Raw genomic sequence first — 22,263 nt, 5'->3', positions numbered from 1 at the left:
TTCCTTCGTTTTTAAATATAAGTCTTTTTAGATATTTCAATACGAAGTGTATTTGAATGTATATAGACATGTTTAAGAGTGTAGATTTACTCATCTTACTTTGTATGTAGTGCATATTGCAATCTCTAAAACAACTTATATTTAGGAACGGCGGGACCGGCGCCAGCGCTTTGTCCGTGTCGTGCAGCTACATGAAGAAACAACAGCATGCGTATTTGTTTTTTTTTCCTTTTTGCGGTTGAGCGTCTGTATTTTGTTGTACAATATGTACTTTTAGATCTATCTATCTATCTATGGTTTGAAGTGCAATTTACATCTACTTTGCGTTTTTCCTTTTCTTTTTGACATCTACATTTACATTTACTCCGCTTTATTTCGCTCATTGTGGAGTTGTTTTTGCGGATGGAGAGTAGTAGGCTGCTTGACGTTCTAGAACTTGTGTGCGTGTGTGTTCCATTCGTCAAAGTCACATTTTCACGGCCCGGCGACAACGGTCCACCTTTGGCGTTGGCATTCAGGTTGGCGTTGGCAAACCTTTGATATATACTCCTCCTACAGTTAAAGAGAAGTTCCATAAAAGAAAGTTGAAGTTACCTACTCTGTAATTAATAACACGTGGCTTCTTTCATGGGGAAGAGGATAACACATGCTTTTCTCAAGTCACCGGCGAAAGAAACACGTCGTCTCTCGAGTCGGTCAGCCTCTGGTTGTTGGGCTGTGGTCGCCCCCACGTGCCACGGTCGCGGCGGCCGCCGAAGCACGGCGCGCGGGTGGCTGGGCCGTTCCTGGGCCAGCGAGACCGGTCATGGTCCACGAGACCATAACATGGTTCTTTTTTTTGGCGGGTGAATGGGTGATGATGTGAATTTGCTAACCAGTGGATTTCCACCACCTACCGGAGACGGACTTGGTCGGCGATGTATCTAGTGCACCGATGCCGTAGCGCATTTTGTTTGGAAAAAAAAATCTAGCACATCTCTACTCCTAATGTCTTATCTCTGTTCCTAATGCCTCAGTTGGTAGGTCGCGTTCTGAGTTTTATTTTCGTCCCACCTCATCTGATCTTTTTTGATACTTCTTTGGTACTTCCTCCCACCATCCCCTCAGTCGCGAAAAAATAAGGAAAACCCCGCGATTGAGTCCCGCACACGCCCCTCCGACCACCTCCCACGTCCCAGCGCTTCCCCCCTGCTCCACAATTTTTTTTCGTCGGTTTTTTCGTCTCTGCTGCCCCTGCCCACTCATGCAGCCAAAAAAAACCACCGCACACACAAACCACTCCCCTCCCTTTCCTCGCGCAAGCATCCTCTCCTCGGTACCCTCGCACGCGCTAGGGTTCCTGCGCCGCCGCCACACGGAAGCTTGTCGACCAGCCCAGCGTCCTCCGGATCGCCGCCGTCACCGCCCCGGATCGCTGCCTTCGCCGTCATTCGGATCGCTGCCGTCGCCGTTGGAATCGCCGCCAACGTCTTGTCGCCTCAGATCGCCGCCGTCCGGATTGCCGCCGTCGCCGTCGGGATGGCTGCAGCCGTCTCTCCAGATCGCATGGGCGTTCATCGTCTCCGGCCTCGCCGTTGTTGTTCCCGTATCTGCCCTCACCCGAAACCTAATGCGCACGCAATCTTCGTATCGCTTCTTCCTTGTGTGTTCCATGTCGGCGGCTAGGCCCTCTGGTCCGGCCGTCCCTGGTTTTCTCTACCGCCGATGCCTCAATTCTGCCCCTCCCCCATAATAGATCTGGTACACAGCATGGTATACTTTATAGAACCTATGGCTGAGGCATAGGGAATGACTCTCATTCTCTTTCTATCTTCTGCCGTGGTCGGGCTTTGAGTCTTACTCAATTTCACACCTTGCAACACAGCCAAGAACTCTTTCTTTGACCGTTCCAATTTTTGAACTACTTCAAAATATTGTCAAGGTATGTACTCATTGGAAAAAAACTTATCAAGCGTCTTGATCTATCTCTATAGATCTTGATGCTTAATATGTAAGCAGCTTCACCGAGGTCTTTCTTTGAAAAACTTCTTTCAAAATACTCCTTTATGCTTTGCAGAATAATTCTACATTATTTCCGATCAACAATATGTCATTCACATATACTTATCAGAAATGTTGTAGTGCTCCCACTCACTTTCTTGTAAATACAGGCTTCATCGCAAGTCTGTATAAAACTATATGCTTTGATCATCTCATCAAAGCGCATATTCCAACTCCGAGATGCTTGCACCAGTCCATAGATGGATCGTTAGAGCTTGCACATTTTGTTAGCACCTTTAGGATTGACAAAACCTTCTGATTGTATCATATATAACTCTTCTTTAATAAATCCATTAAGGAATGCAGTTTTGTTTATCCATTTGCCGGATTTCATAAAATGCGGCAATTACTAACATGATTCAGACAGACTTAAGCATAGATACAAGTGAGAAAACTCTCATCGTAGTCAACACCTTGAACTTGTCGAAAACCTTTTTGCGACAATTCTAGCTTTGTAGATAGTAACACTACTATCAGCGTCCGTCTTCCTCTTGAAGATCCATTTAATCTCAATGGTTCGCCGATCATTGGGCAAGTCAATCAAAGTTCATACTTTGTTCTCATACATGGATCTCATCTCAGATTTCATGGCCTCAAGCCATTTCCCGGAATCTGGGCTCATCATCGCTTCCTCATAGTTCGTAGGCTCGTCATGGTCAAGTAACATGACCTCCAGAACTGAATTACCGTACCACTCTGGTGCGGATCTCACTCTGATTTTACCTACGAGGTTCGGTAGTAACTTGATCTGAAGTTACATGATCATCATCATTAGCTTCCTCACTAATCGGTCTAGTAGTCACAGGAACAGATTTCTGTGATGAATTACTTTCCGATAAGGGAGCAGGTATAGTTACCTCATCAAGTTCTACTTTCCTCCCACTCACTTCTTTCGAGAGAAATTCCTTCTTTAGAAATGATCCATTCAAAGCAACGAATATCTTGCCTTTGGATCTGTGATAGAAGGTGTACCCAACATTTTCTTTTGGGTATCCTATAAAGACGCACTTCTCCGATTTGGGTTTGAGCTTATCAGGTTGAAACTTTTTCACATAAGCATTGTAACCTCAAACTTTAAGAAACGACAACTTTGGTTTCTTACCAAACCACAGTTCATAAGACGTCGTCTCAACGGATTTTGATGGTGCCCTATTTAACGTGAATGCGCCCGTCTCTAGAGCATATCCCTAAAACGATAGCGGTAAATCAGTAAGAGACATCATAGATCGCACCATATCTAGTAAAGTACGATTACGATGTTCGGACACACCATTACGCTGTGGTGTTCCGGGTGGCGTGAGTTGCAGAACTATTCCACATTGTTTCAAATGTACACCAAACTCGTAACTCCAATATTCTCCTCCATGATCAGATTGTAGGAATTTTATTTTCTTGTTACGATGATTTTCAACTTCACTCTGAAATTCTTTGAACTTTTCAAGCGTTTCAGACTTATGTTTCATTAAGTAGATATACCCATATCTGCTTAAGTCATCTGTGAAGGTGAGAAAATAACGATATCCGCCATGAGCTTCCACATTCATCGGACAACATACATCTATATGTATGATTTCCAACAAATCTGTTGCTCTCTCCATAGTACCGGAGAACGGTGTTTTTGTCATCTTACCCATAAGGCACGGTTCGCAAGTACCAAGTGATTCATAATCAAGTGGTTTCAAAAGCCCATCAGTATGGAGTTTCTTCATGCGCTTTACACCGATATGACCCAAACGGTAGTGCCACAAATAAATTGCACTATCATTATCAACTCTGCATCTTTTGGCTTCCACATTATGAATATGTGTGTCACTACTATCGAGATTTAATAAGAATAGACCATTCTTTAAGGGTGCATGACCATAAAAGATATTACTCATATAAATAGAACAACCATTATTCTCTGATTTAAATGAATAACTGTCTCGCATCAAACAAGATCCAGATATAATGTTCATGCTTAACGCTGGCACCAAATAACAATTATTTAGGTCTAATACTAATCCCGAAGGTAGATGTAGAGGTAGCGTGCCGACTGCGATCACATCGACTTTGGAACCATTTCCCACGCGCATCGTCACCTCGTCCTTAGCCAATCTTCGCTTAATCCGTAGTCCCTGTTTCGAGTTGCAAATATTAGCAACAGAACCAGTATCAAATACCCAGGTGCTATTGCGAGCATTAGTAAGGTACACGTCAATAACATGTATATCACATATACCTTTGTTCACCTTGCCATCCTTCTTATCCGCCAAATACTTGGGGCAGTTCCGCTTCCAGTGACCAGTCTGCTTGTAGTAGAAGCACTCAGTTTCAGGCTTAGGTCCAGGTTTGGGTTTCTTCTCTTGAGTAGCAACTTGCTTGCTGTTCTTTTTGAAGTTCCCCTTCTTCTTCCCTTTGCCCTTTTTCTTGAAATTAGTGGTCTTGTTAACCATCAACACTTGATGCTCCTTCTTGCTTTCTACCTTCGTCAATTTCAACATCACGAAGATCTTGGGAGTTGTTTCCGTTATCCCTTGCATATTATAGTTCATCATGAAGTTCTACTAACTTGGTGATGGTGACTAGAGAATTCTGTCAATCACTATCTTATCTGGAAGATTAACTCCCACTTGATTCAAGCGATTGTAGTACCCAGACAATCTGAGCACATGCTCACTAGTTGAGCGATTCTCCTCCATCTTTTAGCTATAGAACTTGTTGGAGACTTCATATCTCTCAACTCGGGTATTTGCTTGAAATTTTAACTTCAACTCCTGAAACATCTCATATGGTCCATGACATTCAAAACGTCTTTGAAGTCCCGATTCTAAGCCGTTAAGCATGGTACACTAAACTATCAAGTAGTCATCATATTGAGCTAGCCAAACGTTCATAACGTCTGCATCTGCTCCTGCAATAGGTCTATCACCTAGCGGTGCATCAAGAAAATAATTCTTCTGTGCAGCAATGAGGATAAACCTCAGATCACGGATCCAATCCGCATCATTGCTACTAACATTTTTCTCTAGGAACATATCAAAATAAACACAGGGAAGCAACAACGCGAGCTATTGATCTACAACATAATTTGCAAAATACTACCAGGACTAAGTTCATGATAAATTTAAAGTTCAATTAATTATATTACTTTAAGAACTCCCACTTAGAAAGACATCCCTCTAATCTTCTAAGTGATCACGTGATCCAAATCAACTAAACCATGTCCGATCATCACGTGAGATGGAGTAGTTTCAATGGTGAACATCATTATGTTGATCATATCTACTATATGATTCACGCTCGACCTTTCGGTCTCCGTGTTCCGAGGCCATATCTGTATATGCTTGGCTCGTCAAGTATAACCTGAGTATTTCGCGTGTGCAACTGTTTTGCACCCGTTGTATTTGAACGTAGAGCCTATCACACCCGATCATCACGTCGTGTCTCAGCACGAAGAACTTTCGCAACGGTGCATACTCAGGGAGAACACTTCTTGATAATTAGTGAGAGATCATCTTAAAATGCTACCGTCAAACTAAGCAAAATAAGATGTATAAAAAGATAAATATCATATGCAATCAAAATATGTGACATGATATGGCCATCATCATCTTGCGCCTTTGATCTTCATCTCCAAAGTACTATCATGATCTCTATCGTCACCAGCATGACACCATGATCTCCATCATCTTGATCTATATCAATGTGTCGTCACATGGTTGTCTCACCAACAATTGCTCTTACAACTATTGCTATCGCATAGCGATAAAGTAAAGCAATTATTTGACGCTTGCATCTTATGCAATAGAGAGATAACCATAAGGCTTTTGCCAGTTGCCGATAACTTCAACAAAACATGATCATCTCATACAACAACTTATATCTCATCACGTCTTGACCATATCACATCACAACATGCCCTGCAAAAACAAGTTAGACGTCCTCTACTTTGTTGTTGCAAGTTTTACGTGGCTGCTACGGGCTTAAGTAAGAACCAATCTTACCTACGCATCAAAAACCACAACGATAGTTTGTCAAGTTGGTGTTGTTTTAACCTTCGCAAGGACCGGTCGTAGCCACACTCGGTTCAACTAAAGTTGAAGAAACTGACACCCGCCAGCCACCTGTGTGCAAAGCACGTCGGTAGAACCAGTCTCGCGTAAGCGTACGCGTAATGTCGGTCCGGGCCGCTTCATCCAACAATACCGCTAAACCAAAGTATGACATGCTGGTAAGCAGTATGACTTATATCGCCCACAACTCACTTGTGTTCTACTCGTGCATAACATCAACACATAAAACCTGGCTCTGATACCACTGTTGGGGAACGTAGTAATTTCAAAAAAATTCCTATGCATACGCAAGATCATGGTGATGCATAGCAACGAGAGGGGAGAGTGTGATCTACGTACCCTTGTAGACCGACAGCAGAAGCGTTAGCACAACGCGGTTGATGTAGTCGTACGTCTTCACGGCGTGGTGACGATCTTAATGTACTACCGTCGCAGGGATTCGCCTAAGCACCGCTACAATATTATCGAGGATTATGGTGGAGGGGGGCACCGCACACGGCTAAGAGAACGATCACGAAGATCAACTTGTGTGTCTATGGGGTGCCCCTGCCCCCGTATATAAAGGAATGGAGGAGGGGAGGGCCGGCCCTCTCTATGGCGCGCCCTAGGGGAGTCCAACTCCCACCGGGAGTAGGATTCCCCCTTTCCTAGTCCAACTAGGAGTCCTTCCATGTAGTAGGAGTAGGAGACAAGGAAGGGGAAGAGGGAAGAGAAGGAAGGAGGGGGCGCAGCCCCTCCCCCTAGTCCAATTCGGACTAGGCCTTGGGGGGGCGCGCGGCCTGCCTCTCCCTCTCCCCTAAAGCCCAATAAGGCCCATATACTTCTTCTCCCGTATTCCCGTAACTCCCTGGTACTCCGAAAAAATATCCGAACCACTCGGAACCTTTTCGATGTCCGAATATAGTCGTCCAATATATCGATCTTTACGTCTCGACCATTTTGAGACTCCTTGTCATGTCCCCGATCTCATCCGGGACTCCGAACTCCTTCGGTACATCAAAACTCATAAACTCATAATATAACTGTCATCGAAACCTTAAGCGTGCGGACCCTACGGGTTCGAGAACAATGTAGACATGACCGAGACACGTCTCTGGTCAATAACCAATAGCGGAACCTGGATGCTCATATTGGCTCCTACATATTCTACGAAGATTTTTATCGGTCAAACCGCATAACAACATACGTTGTTCCCTTTGTCATCGGTATGTTACTTGCCCGAGATTCGATCGTTGGTATCTCAATACCTAGTTCAATCTCGTTACCGGCAAGTCTCTTTACTCGTTTCGTAATACATCATCTCGCAACTAACTCATTAGTTGCAATGCTTGCAAGGCTTATGTGATGTGCATTACCGAGAGGGCCCAGAGATACCTCTCCGACAAACTGAGTGACAAATCCTAATCTCGAAATACGCCAACCCAACATGTACCTTTGGAGACACCTGTAGAGCTCCTTTATAATCACCCAGTTACGTTGTGACGTTTGGTAGCACACAAAGTGTTCCTCCGGCAAACAGGAGTTGCATAATCTCATAGTCATAGGAACATGTATAAGTCATGAAGAAAGCAATAGCAACATACTAAACGATCGGGTGCTAAGCTAATGAAATGGGTCATGTCAATCACATTATTCTTCTAATGATGTGATCCCGTTAATCAAATAACAACTCTTTTGTTCATGGTTAGGAAACATAACCATCTTCGATTAACGAGCTAGTCAAGTAGAGGCATACTAGTGACACTCTGTTTGTCTATGTATTCACACATGTATTATATTTCCGGTTAATACAATTCTAGCATGAATAATAAACATTTATCATGATATAAGGAAATAAATAATAACTTTATTATTGCCTCTAGGGCATATTTCCTTCAGGGGGAAAATCCAACCGTTATGTGCTCAGCCTGCACACGAGCAGTACTACCGCTCAGGCGGAAGAAACAGGGAAAAGGAGCAACAAAACATGAACCTTGGGGCAGTAGTACCGCATATAAGCAGTACTACCACTCACCCCAGCGGTACTACCGCTGGAGGAGCAGAACACGGTACCAAAAGAGTCAGGCAGAGCAGAGTATGGCAGCAGTGAAGCAGAAACGGTACTACCGCCCGACCGGAGCGGTACTACCGCTTAGGCGGTACTACCGTGCCTTACTGCCGCGCAACTACTGCTAAACCCGACACGAAAAGAGCAGGACCCAAAATCGAGGCAGTAGAAGAGCGGCGCTGCAGCGGTACTACGGCTGAGAGCTCCAAGCGGTACTACCGCTTGGGCTCGCGGTACTACCGCTAGGACCACACAAAAACCATACTCAAGAAAACAAAAACTGCCATAACTTCCGCATATGAGCTCCGAATTGAGAAAACTCAAGCTTGTTGGAAACAAGACGACGAGTAGTATCAAAACAGCGACTGGTTATAGTAAGAAGAGGCAGGGGAGGTATGCCTAACAAATGGAGGAGTGAGACCTCCAATAGAGAAGAACGAGCATAACCTCCAACGTCGAAAACATCATAGAAGATGCATGTGAACTTCGTTTTCGATGAACTCGAGCTTGTCATCAAGATGACCATAGGCTCTAAGACTCACAAAGAGAACCAAACAAGAACCAAGAAAGATGATGCAAGGATGCAATGGTTTGAGCTCTCAACGAACGATACGATCAAGCTACTCATCGAGAGCCCCCTCTTGATAGTACGGCAATCGATCCTATAACCCGGTCTCCCAACTACCATCATGAGACCGGTAAAATAGAAAACCTATCAAGGGCAAACCTTTGCCTTGCACATGGTCTACTTGAGCTAGATGATGACGATCTTGACTCCCTCAAGTTGGACCACCTTTCTTGATTGTGTTGACTCGATGAAGACTAATTGATTGCTCCCCATACTCCACTATGGGTGAGCCACTCTTCCGCACATCTTCACAAGTCCATTGTCACCACAAAGGACAGCAAGCTTCAAGCATTTGATCTCTTCGTGATGCTCCACTTGAACTTGCACACCACAACCTTTCTTGATTGTGTTAACTCGATGAAGACTAGTTGATTGCTCCCCCATACTCCACTATGGGTGAGCCACTCTTCCGCACATCTTCACAAGTCCATTGTCACCACAAAGGATGGCAAGCTTCAAGCATTTGATCTCTTCGTGATGCTCCACTTGAACTTGCACACCGCAACCTAACCCCACAAAGAACCCTCATGAAGACCATGTGTTAGTACACAAAGCGTAATTGACAATGCTTATCATACCATGGGATCACTTGATCCCTCTCGGTACATCTTCTACGCTTTGTGGGTTGATCAACTTGATTCACTCTTTGACTTAGTCTTGATCAACCTCTCACAAGACCACTCTTTAGGTAATTCCTTGAATAGCACCTTGGTTGACACAAAACTCTCCTTGAAACCAACACATGTACTCCAAGAAAAGCCTATGGACAAAACCTTCAAATATAACTCAAGGCAACCATTAGTCCATAGAGATTGTCATCAATTATCAAAACTAAACATGGGGGCACCGCATGTTCTTTCAGCGGCAATGGAGGCCCAGTTGTGCGGCAGCGACTGCAGAGGCCGAGTGGAGTGGGCAATGGTGGGCGATTGGAGCGGGGTGGAATGGAGGAGCGGGCCGCGGTCGTGGCATTGTTTCGTTTACAGGAGGAGCGGGTGGAGGTTATGGTGCAGCGTGCGGAGCAGTTTTCTGTACGAAGGGGCAGGTACGATTAGTGGGGGCATAATTCCATGGCTTGTAGTGTTAAACATTAAAGCATTAAGAGCCATTAGATCTTGTAGATGGATGGATCTCATTGTTTGGATCTGCTCCTCTCTTTCTTTTATAATGGTATATATTTTAGTAGATTAAAGCAGAATCGAACGTCGTGATGGTTCGACCTCATCCCCACCCCTTTTCTACCACAACCATCTCGCGATGCACCACGCCCGCAGCATCCCCGCATGACAGGAAAAAAATCGGAATTGATACCCACCCCTCACCGCACGATAGAAATAAAGGAAAAGAAAGCCCACGTACGCACGTCCCACCCCTCCCCGAATCCCTCGCTCCCGATCCCCTTCCTCTCGTACGGGAATCGCCACCGTCGACCTCCTCCGTCGCCGTTGGACTCGGCAAGGCGAGAGACGACTGGCGTCTCCTTCTCTCCTCAGACCCACGGGCTCTAGCTTTCTAGCCGTCAACCCCTGCCCCGCCTCCACCCTCCATCTAGAGGTACATGGCCTGAATCCAATTGCCCTCTCATCAGGGCCATCAGCGGCAGCTCCTCCTTGACCATGTCATTCCGACGTCGTCATCATCATCCAATCGACCTTCCCGTCTACGGTGACCTCCAGCGACCTTCCCCGCATATGACAACCTCGATCTAGCTTGGAGCCGCTTGCCATCTCATTTATTCTTCACCCACTCCAGGAGGTGCTGGACGCGGGGGAGGGCAACCAGCAGGATGGCGCGGTGGCAGTGGCAACGGACGACAGCATAGGTAACCTTATCTCCCTACCATCGCTCTACCCATCTTCTCCCAGTAGGTTGTGCTCCCACACTCCCTTGTTCACGTACGGGTTTCAGTAGTGCAGCGTAGTGGCCGATGGATCCGTTGCTTACCCGCTGCACGACGAGGCGGTGGAGGTTGGGCTAGGCGGCCCCGATGCCCAGGAGTCGCAGGCCGACGACCCATCCAACATCGTGAGCACGTCGCTGCACTGTTCCAATCCCTATGAGTTCTGCGTCAGGGTAAGCATAGAAATCCTATCTGCATTAATAGTGTCAAGCTTCATACTAAGATTTGTCACATTTAAGATGGTTGTTATCTCTGTTTAGTAAGCCATTTAAGAAAAGGAAAATACATCCGAAAATTGACTGCATTTAGGATGATACGATTTTACAAATGTTTCTTCTCCTTGGAACTCCCAGTCCTTGATTTCATACATTTGCAACTTTTAGTTCATATAACAAGGTGCCGACCATTGGCTTTCAAGAACAATGCTGCTGCAGCGAAATACCCACCTGCTCATATAGCTACACAGGTAGCACATTGGTTTCATTTGGATCCTTGAGTTTTCATGTCGTCTTACAAAGAGCACTTTTTCATGTCGTCATATAACTACACAGGTAGCACATTGGTAGCTGCAGTCCACGTATGGATTAATAGTCCTGCTATTGAAGTTTGATTAATTTTTCTTTTCCAAATTATTATTGGTCCAGTTATTAACCTCTAAAAAATATTTCTTTTCACATCTCTTACTCCCAGGAACTCTGGTTCAAGCTCCAGTGCAAGTTAATAGAAGGAAGTTGAATGCAACATTGACATACACAAGTCTGCGGTAAATTTCTCACTGATACTCTAATCTAAAGCCCATTATTTCTTCAATCTTTATTATTATCTGAAACTTATGTTTTCTTAACGTGTTCTATGCATTGTCTGATTGTTAATTAACTTAATTATCATCCTATCCTTATTTTAAATGATCGATATTTTAAAGTTGAAAGAGCACATATTCCAGTGATTTTACCTTCTGAGTGATAAATTGATGTAGTGCTTGTCACAGAGTAATCCTCTTTTTTGGATCTAACACAAATATTTTCCAGGATTTCTCCAAACCAGGACACAATTTTTGGATCATCAGCTGGAAAATAAAATTGGCACAAGCTTACGACATAGAGTTGCAGGTCAGCGCGTGATAAAAACATGTAAATTCAGAAGAATCTTTCCCACACAGTCTTGTGGTTCCTACTTTTCTGGTCATGCCTTTTCCAAAATAGTTTTTCGTCCTACATGCTTTTGTACCCTCACCAATGTTTCATCAACGCCGTATTATTTTAGTACAAACTAGCTCCATAGTGTTGGAAGCACTATGTTCCTTTGTTCAGTCCAGAGGTCGGTGGACCACATGTTTAAACCAGCATTGGGGGCCATGTTACAAATCCTTATCGTGCAACCACTTGTCGTATTTTCTTCTTCAATATTATCTTGCGAATTTGTCTGAACCTGGAAAAGCTTCCACTAGGTTGATGCCTGAACCTGAAAAAGATTGTTGTATACATTAGTAGATAAAAAGAGAATAGTTTGATTGCTGTCGGACTGTGTTGTGGATTAAGTGGATAGGTAATGTGCATAATCTTCACATAGTCATGTCTAACACGCAAAAGGTTCAGGCCAGTATCGAGCCCAATGGTTTGGCCCTTCAAGAGCTCAGGCAGTGGCGGAGCTACCATAAAAAAGTTGGACGGGCCAGATACTACATACTGTGTTATCAAACTGAAAATCAATGCATTGTTGTGAGCCGAGCTTCATATAAAATGTTTTTTGCTTCAGTCCTGGGCGGGCCATGGCCCATCCGGCCTTGCCGTACCTCCTTCAGTGAGCTCAGGTTTCATCACTTCTAAAAATTTAAGCGCACACCTTCAGCCGTGGTCAGAGATTGGAGTCGAGTTCAGGTTATGTGACTTGTTTTGTATAAAGCATCCTGCATGCTTTCAATTTGTGTTTTGTTTGTTGTAGCTGCTTCTCCTTGTTGTCCGTTGTGTTAATCCAAACTCATGCACGTTACTTCTCCGGGGAACACGTTTGGCTTCTCATGTACTATACCTTCATTACCTTTCAATATTAGCTAGGTCTGAACAAGATAAAATGTTGACATCAGCACAACGGGACCAACAATTAGGAGAGAAAATTTGTAGAGGAAGAGACCACAAAGCAACAATATTACAGAAACCAAAATACATTAGCAAATAAATACAATTTAATAGAGAAAACTACGTACTTGCTTGAGAGTTGTGTGTTCATCTTAGGGAAATATGCTTCTACCTTTAATTTAGAATGAAGCAATCTGACATGAAGTTTCCTTATTTGTTTAGATATAAACTCATGCTCCATCTGATCTGAATTAATTGACTCAACATATATACAATGTATATATGACATTGTATAGCAGCTGCATCAATTACCTTGAATCAGAGGGAGTATTACATTCTTCAAATATGGTGTGCAGCTATTTTAGAGTGAAGGAAAAAGAGACGTCTACAAAGGAGCTATATATCTTTTCTTTTTAGGACATATTGCTCATCTCCTAATAATACTTATTCGTTTTCTGATTTATGTGCATGTTATGTAGCCAACTTCAGCAGTTCTGTTGGGCTAATATAGTAGAGACTCATGCTACATAATGATAGAAAGAAGACACCGAAGGAAGTTTTGGAAGTGCTTCCAGTTTAAGTATGCATCTTCTTGAATCCAAGTACCAGAACATTCATCTTTACCTGGAGGTATGGTCTGCTTCTAGCAACATTTATTTAGTTAGTGCATCATTGAAGTGTTGAACCTCAAATTGAATATTTTTATCGATTATTGTGTCATCTATTTCAGGTTGTGATCATGCCTTCAACTTCTATTCTACCCCCTAAATTTTCATTATTGAGGTGCTGCAAATATTATGAAGAATCTGTGCCTGGGTGAAAGTCATAAATTATCCTTTTTGTTGTTGCTTCCTTGTATGTGTTTTTGTGTCAACGAATGATATTATCATGTCTTTGCAATTTTGTCCTCCATGCACTCTATCGCTCTTAGTGGAGGAGCATATAACATGTTTTTTTAGTCCTTTTCCAAGTTTTTATTAATCCATATTACATTTAGCCATGGGAGTTGATCGTAAGCATCCTTGTATTCCGGATCAGATATGTGAATGTACTATGATTTTTTCCTTCATAAGATGGGGATTCATGCTTAAGTACTAATCATATATAGATTAATTGTTGCCTTCTTATACATAGAGAGAAAACCAAAAGTTTAAGGTTCCTCATATTGAAGCGAGGCTTTTATCGCATGGCAATTACAACACCGAAACTCTTAGCAAAGCTGAGACGGGATGCAAGAAGGAAGAGAACATGTTTTCACAAATTTGAATTTTGAAAAAAAAACATTTAGTGTGATGCTCTGGCTACTAATTTATTCAGTAATATATGAGCTATCTGGCATACAATTATACCATTGGAAACTTTTCTTGAATACGAATTTGGTGACTTTTTGTAACATAATCCATGTTCAGCTGATGAATTTGATGGGAAAAGTTGAATTTTGAAATGCACGCATGCCATGTAAATTAGGATAGAGTAATATTTTTTATCCAAGCTGGATGGAGAAGATATATGTCAAAGTTGGGTGGAAAAAAGGCCCTTTGTTTGTCTTCATTGTGGAGCACAAAGCAATAGTATGAAGGTAGACTTATCAAGTTGAATCATGGTGATTTGAATATGAGTCACATGGATTGTGTTATATTATTAAGTACTCCCTCCGTTCCGAATTACTCGTCATAGAAATGGATGTATCTAGATGTATTTTAGTTCTAGATACATCCACTTCTGTGACGAATAATTTGGAACGGAGGGAGTAGAAGATGATATTTCTGGCAACACACTCATAAGCCGCATGTGCAATGTTGTGGATTACAATGTTTTTTTAAGCCGTGGCAACGCACGGGCATATATACAACTAGTGCTTCATAGGAATAGAAGCCTAGGAGAGCTCCAAGGTATTTTCCTTGAAGTGAACCCCGCGTCAGGGCGGGAGCGCCGAGCTAGCGTGGGGCTTGGCGGCGCGATGCGACATGTCGGCCCGACGGTGTGCATGCTGGCAACGGAACGGCGGTGGGGCAGACTGGTGGCGGCGCGATGGTTGAGTGGTCTTGCTTGACGGATTTGGTGCAGGCGGTTCATGGCGATGGTTGGCGGTGATCGGACGAGTATACGGGGTGGCATGCGGCGGTGTGGTTGGGCTCGATGGCGGCAGCGGACTGCGAGGTTCCTCACGGTGGCGCTTCAAAGTCGAGCTATGGCGTGCTCGTGCTAGGGTCGACACCGGATATACGACGTTCCCTTTAGCGACTATATGGCTTTGATCTAGTGTGTTGGCATTCGCGGGAGACGGGCAACGCGCAGCGACTCTCCTCGACGACTCGAATCATGGGTGCTCGGGCAAGGCTATGGCTAGCGACGGCGTGGGGGCGTGCAGAGTTCTCGGGGCCGGTGGTGTGGCAAATCTAGGGTTAGGCTGTCACGGACCTTGTGGGCTGGACCGATTTTGGCTCGTGGAGGTCGACCCCTACGGCGACCCATCTTCGAGGGCTGCCCCAACGATGATGCCAACTGGCCCCAATGATCTGCACCCAACCTAGGTGGACTTCTCGACTAAGCCGACATCGAGGATGACCGGCCTGACCAACGACGGTTCCACTCTATCGTTGTTCGTTTAATGGTGCCTAGTTCTCAGACATCTTGTAACTCCGGTGGTGGTGGAGGGTCTGTCTTGGATGTCGGGGCAGCGGTCTTGAGGGGGTGTGTCTGCACGGTTGGCTCTGCGACGGGCAACATGGCAGTGGTGGTGGTGTCTCCTCTTGGCTATGTGGGTAGCAAGTGGAGGGGAGGTGGGTGACTCTAGTATCATCATGGCTTCAGCAGTGGAGGCCCCTGGTCAAGGTCTGAAGATCTTGCACAGGTGGTCGCAACACCACCTTCAAGGGTGGGTCGGCAACTTTGAGTAGTTAGTGGTACTTGTGTGAGTCTGAGAGAAGGCTCTGTGCTCTAGCGTCGACAAGTGCGGCACATGTGGGTGTTGCTTCCCTCTTGGGGACGTTGTAGTGGGTCCCTTAATGGTGCCAGGGCTCTGGGCGAAAACCCTAGTCCATCTGGCACCTTAGCCCTATTGAGGGTGTCGTTGTGCGGCCTCGGTCTCTCTTGATTGCAAATGGCATGCATCGTCGAGCTTGTTGCGTCCTCAACTTTGTCGAGGGGTGGTTTCAATGTTCTCCTATCTTTTAGACGTGTCCCCATGGTCACCATTCTTTGTTCTTGCTGTTTCCTAGCAGGAGCAACACTCCATGGTCCGGAGCGATGGCCATGCATATGACATGGGGTATTATCATAGCTGCCAGTATCTATCCTTCATGGTTACCATTTGTTAAGATAATCACAAAACCTCAAGGTAAGAAGCAATGTTGATTTGCTGCTTGTCAAGAAGCTTGCCAGAAGGACATTGAGAGAGCTTTTGGTGTGTTGGAAGCTTGGTTTTCTATTGTTCGAGGTCCTGCTCATTTTTCAGGTAAGAATCTCTCACTAACATCATGATTGCTTGTGTGATTCTCCAAAACATGATCGCCCATAATGAGAGGACGTGAACTTGTCATTTGAGTATGACAATGTTGGTAGCCGTGTGAAATCTTGCAGGAACCAGGACCGGATTCAAGCTTTTCTTGAGACATATCAGAAGAGTGAAGACCGGGCTTCGCATACCCAACTTCATGAAGATCTCATTGGGATCAGTGGGAATTATTTGGGAGATAGTCTCCTTTGATTTGATCATGGTTCCTCATTTTATTCATGCTTGATTTGTACAATTATTTGAATTTGAGACCATATTTTCCCCTCTTGTTTCTTTGAATTTGATTTGTTATTATAATTTGGATTAGTTTTGTATGATGTGATGTTAAAATTTAATAAGTTTGATCCATATTGGTGTTAAAGTATACTCCCTCCATTCCATATGCTAGTGTGTAGAGTTTTTTGGCTTAGATTCCGAAATGTACTGCGCATAAGCGCCGCGAGGCTGCTTTGGGCGAAAATAGCCCTCGGCTGGTTCACGGGAGCACAGTAACAGGCACCCACATGCGTGACAGACCGAGCATGGGGAGGGGCAATTTTTGTCCAAATGAGAGCGCCAGCTCATGTTTTCGTATAAGCGCTACACACAAAGGCACACTATAAAGAGGAACAGAGAGAGAGAGTAGATCATATCGAGTTGACATGCAAATTTGTATGAGAAATGGAAGGAGAAATATTTTTTGCGTACAGGTTTTACAGTATCTATTCTGTCGGAACCCGCCCCTTACTCAAAAAACCTTTTACAGTATGAACTTTTACAATATCTACTGGAGTTGCTCTAACAACCTATGCTATAGTAGTTATACTGCTACAGTCAGAGAAGGATTTCAGCCATACGCCTAGGCCATGGCCCCTCTTGCCTGGGGCCTGGCTACCCCACTGTCTGGGAGGACAATTGGCTGCCAAAGGGATAATAGAGATGCTAAGAACGCTGCACCCACGGTCGGCCATCCCTCTGAAGTTAGTTGAAGAATTCATGGATGGGGCGTCAAAAAGACCAGAACGCTGATCTAGTTTGGGGACATCTGCACTTCTGCAGGCACCGGACGCACATGTTGTTCTCAATATCCCACTCAACCCTCGGAATGTTGATGATTCTTGGGCATGGCATCATGAGCGCAATGAGTGTTCTTCTAGAGAAAAAGCATACACCCGACTTTATAAATAAAGCCATCAGGCAGAGTCCACAGAAAACAGGTTAGAGGGTCTTAATTTGGTTTCTGATCTCAATCTGAGAAAGATAATCATCACAGCGGACTGTCTGGCAACGGTTAATCACCTGGATAAGCCATTCTTGGGCATCAGCAGCACCATTATTCAAGTCATCAAGGCAAAGAAAAGAATGAAATGAGGGAGTCCAATTTTGAAGAACATGATCTCCCAAAGGCAGCAGCATCATTAGATCCTGGTTGTTATGTGTGGTTCTAAGGGACTCTTGAAATTATTTGTATCCCGGCCCCTTATTTGTTGAACAAAACTGTTTTCACCCCCCTCAAAAAATAAAAATAAAAATCCAACCAAGCTGAAAGCAGAGGCTGACACTACACAGAAACCAGAGGATACATCTTTTTATGCTAATTATAACAATGAGAAGGATTTTCTTTTTTGAAAATTACTTGATGTTTGTTTTAGATTTCTATTCTGAAATGTCCATGGATCTATCTAAATTTTGTGCATTACAGACAGCCAAGATGCCTACATATTATCCATACTTTCATGTGGTTACCCAATTGTGGCCCTATGCATCGTTCTGATGCAGAGGCCGGGGAGTCCCCCCTTTTCGAAAAAAAATGTGGTTACCCAATTATTCACAAGAATCTACAACCATGCTAACAAGTAAATTTAGCACAAAAAAGATATAATTGATATTCTGCAAACGTGTGTGCTACTGCAGTGAACCATTGAGGACCCTGCTTGAAACAGCAGGATTAGTTAATTAGTTTGTGCAAAGACCGCAGTATGTGGTGCAGTAAGTACATCTACTAGAATTCATTCACATGATATCTTGAACTCAATTCGTATAAATACATAAAGATTTACAGTTCTGATTGTCGAACAGACAAGCCATCATGCCAACAGAGAAACAAGTGAAGGCACAATATCACAAGTCTATAATGATAGCAAATTCAGTTCAGAACCTTAGCAGATAAGGGGATAACGTAGTTTAGAGAATATAAAACACACATAACTTTGAACACTTAATTCTTGACATATAATGATAGCTCTTTTAGTATTTCAGAGACAGTACATGCCTGTAGAGCAAGTGCAATCAATCCTCCATGCCCACAAAATTCTGCAGTGACCTTGGAATGGGAGGTACTTCAACATCCAGAACACCTTCTAGCATCTGAACAACTTGCCCCATCATTGGCCTATGATCTTCAGCATCTTGAATGCACCAACATGCAATTCTGCAAGCTCTCCTCAGCTGCTCCACATCCGCATCGCCTTCCAACCTTCTATCCAACAGGCACATAACATCCCCTTCATGCAGCTTGACTGCAGCAAAGATGGGAAAGTAAGTAAAGTTCCCTTCTTTGATTTTCTCCGCATTTCTTCGCCCTGATATGATTTCAAAAAGCATCATTCCATAGCTGTAGACGTCAGCCTTATGTGTGATCGGCAGCCCTGAGATCCACTCCGGTGCAAGATATCCGATGGTCCCTCTCATTGTTGTCAGGGCCCTACTGAAATCTCGACCAAGAAGCTTCGCCATACCAAAGTCGGCAATCTTAGGACAGAACTGTGCATCAAGAAGTACATTGTCCGGCTTCATGTCGCAGTGTATAATGCAATCCTTGCACTCCTCGTGCAGATAAGCCAGGCCTCTTGCTGTTCCGAGTGCTATATGGTACCGCAGTTCCCAGCTCAGTTTTGCAGAATCCTTACGGAAGAGATGTGAGTTTAAAGAACCTTTTTCCATGTACTCATACACCAATAACCTGCTACTGCTATCAGCACAGAATCCAAGTAGCCGAACAAGATTGTTGTGTTGAATCATCCCAATGGTCTGCACCTCTGCTCGAAACTGCTTCTCTCCTTGTCCAAGGCATTTTAGCCTTTTGACGGCCACTGCAGCAGAACCTGGCAATGTCCCCTTGAAAACACAGCCGAAACCACCTTCTCCGAGTTTTTCAGAGAATTTTTTTGTTGAGTTCTTTATTTGTGCACATGAGAAAACCACAAGGCTTCCGTTTTCATACACACTTCTTGCTCTGAATAACTTTGTTCTGCATCTCCACAAAACAGCCAGACCGCTGATAATAACAATGATGACTAACGCGGCCATTGCCGTTAGAAACAGAGGAGCAGCTCTGAAACCCGAATTTTCCTGTTGTTGTTTGGTGGCAACACGTATGTACAAACGGTTGCCATTTGAACCAGAGTCAAGCACTACTGTGTTCAGTAAATCCCAAAACCATAACAGGCATGTCACATTGTAAGCAAAGGCAGTACAGGTGCAGTCCTTTAAGCAAGATGCTTCACACTCTTTCGTAGTTCTGGCATCAGAGGGCCAAGAACTCTTGGGGAACTTGTAGACGCCATCTATTGGATAAAACACCACTTCCCGATGGGTTGAATTGTCTCTTTCACAATTCATAGGAACCTCCCTCGAACAGCCAAGACAATTCCTTGATTTTGTGCTTAATGGATCAAAACCGGCAGGGCATATGCAGAAGCCTGGCCTTTTGCAGATACCATAAGGTCCACAGTTTGACTCAAAGTCGCATAAACTGTCTGGAGCAGACCACAAAATAGAACTGCGTGTCTCTTGCTTACCAAATTCAACAAATCCAGAGCCATTTAAACGCATGTATGTATGTGCGTCATTTAGTGTCAGAACAGAGTCTCCATCTTCACGAACTATCCAGCTAGGAAAAGTACCAGCAAACACTGTACCAAAAGGAAACTGCTGAATAATAAAACCTCGCCTTCTTGTTGCATCCACTCTCAGAGTAAAATTTGTAATGTCACTAGCATAGTCACTATAAAGACTAGGATAAGAAAGAAGGACCATGCTCTTGCCGATGATTGCATTCGACCCTAGGCGCATCCTAGGGAGCAGTATAGGAGCTGGGTAATCAAAACTCTGCCAAAGCACCTGGGAACTGTTTGCTTGGTCTCTTAATACAAGATTTCCATTATCAAGAAGCACTGCAATGGCAGAGATAGAAGTTGTTGTCGTGTAATCTGAGATCCAAAGGACATTGCCAACGCCATCGGTGATATGTAGTTTTCCTTTCTCTGATAGGGTAACTGATGATGACTCACAACGAAAAACATATTGCAGATCAGGTTGCCAAACCAGCGAACAATCATCATGGGACGACGATGAGTTAGTGAACCAGGTGCCAAAACCACAATACCGGGCCCGGTAAAAATTATATTTCGAGAATGAGCAGTTGAAACCCAACTTGAAGACACCATTGTTTGAGAGCAGGATCTGGGTAGCATTTAGAGATTGCCCAGGAAGGAGTGTGTCTCCTGCATCCGTGAATTTCCAGCCGGGGCACACAAGGTTGATGAGGAAGGGGAGTAGTAAAACAAAGGAAGACGGGAGCACAGACCTCCACTTGCTTGCTCTCTCCCTTTGATGAGGCATTCCTTGGTAAGAAATGGATGTGCACCGTCCGTCCTGACTGAATTTGATGAGGTATTTCTTGGTGAGTAATGGATGTGCTCCGTCCGTCCTAACTGAACAGAGATATATGGGAACCAAGGAACACCTTTGGTTGCTTCCTTTGTTTATGTGCAAGCTTGACAATTAATTAAGCAGGCAGGCAGTGCGCTGCGCACCATGTAATTTTACCAAGTCATCTTAATTACTAAATGTGTTACAAAATGAAAAACAAAAGAGCTTAATTAGTGAAGGCGGTCTATCTCGCTCATCTTTATGCGCAAGCTTGTAGTAAAAGCCAAGACTTGAACAACAAGGGTTATCTGATGATCTTATTTCAAGTGTCCCTGACGTTTCAACTGATTTCACATATGATATGGGGAGCAGTTCACTGATTAGGCAACCAAATCCTAACAATATGGTCACGTGGATGCCAAGGGGGCATGCACCAACCTGTCAAAGTCGAAACAACGTATTAACTCCAATCCAAATTTTTATTTCTCGCAAAAAAAGGAGAAAACTCCAATCCTATTTGTAGTTTGAACCTTATTTCAGCTTTGCCTTTCTTATTCTCACAATTCAAACTTTGAGACCGATCGTGCAGCTAAGCCTACTCGCATATCGATAGCCAGCAGGAGGGCGGCGACTAGTCCTCTCCTCCGGTGCGGGAGTAGTTAGCACATACGCTAGTTTAGTTGAGGAGCGACGTCAATGGACGGACGGATCAATTAGCACCCGTCAAGCGTCAATGCATGCCAGGGCTTAACTGCGACGGACGACCGAACCATGGAGACAGATTGACTGATTGCTGATTAGTGGTGGGACAGCACCAGACCATGGAGCGCACGCGAGCACAAGCCCGATCGTGTTTTTCAATCGAGAAAACAATCGCCTGGCCGGCCGGCCGGCCGCGACGAACAGGCGGCCGGTCAGAGGCTAGTGGTGGCTCGGTCAAACCGCAAGGACGTTGTACGTACGTGCGATCTTTTGCTAAGGGGGACGTGGATGATATTTTTGTCAAGGGGAACACGGATGATATTTTTGTTAAGGGGTGTACTATACTAGACGGATGAAGAGTGCGTACGGAACATCCAAGTACCCAAGATCAGTTCCTGGGTCACACAGAACATCTAAGTAGTTTCCATGTTTCACAAAACGGGTATTGGGTGACCACTTTGTAATTTGAATCGTTGTTTGTACATATTTATTATTAATATAAATACCGTAGAACTATTGTTCTACGGTTTTCCGGTCAAAAAAAAGAGTGCGTACGGACAGTCTGTTGTTGGCTGTGAAATGAAGTTGAATGGAAGCACTGGAAAATGTTGAGCATTTCGGACAAGCGCACTAAGACAGAGACTGTAACATGTGGTTCACAGTCGAC

The 22,263-nt window shown here is 44.2% G+C and overlaps 1 pseudogene; it reads right to left on the bottom strand.

Annotated features, from left to right (window-relative positions):
• Positions 1–18,352: 18,352 nt before the first annotated feature.
• On the bottom strand, positions 18,353–21,099 carry LOC125514592 (G-type lectin S-receptor-like serine/threonine-protein kinase At2g19130 pseudogene; annotated as a pseudogene).
• Positions 21,100–22,263: the final 1,164 nt, after the last annotated feature.

The sequence above is a fragment of the Triticum urartu genome, chromosome 6A (assembly GCF_056163025.1).
Source record: "Triticum urartu cultivar PI428250 chromosome 6A, HENAU_Tu73, whole genome shotgun sequence".
Lineage (NCBI taxonomy): Eukaryota > Viridiplantae > Streptophyta > Magnoliopsida > Poales > Poaceae > Triticum > Triticum urartu.
This window is presented reverse-complemented; position numbering and strand designations above follow the sequence as displayed.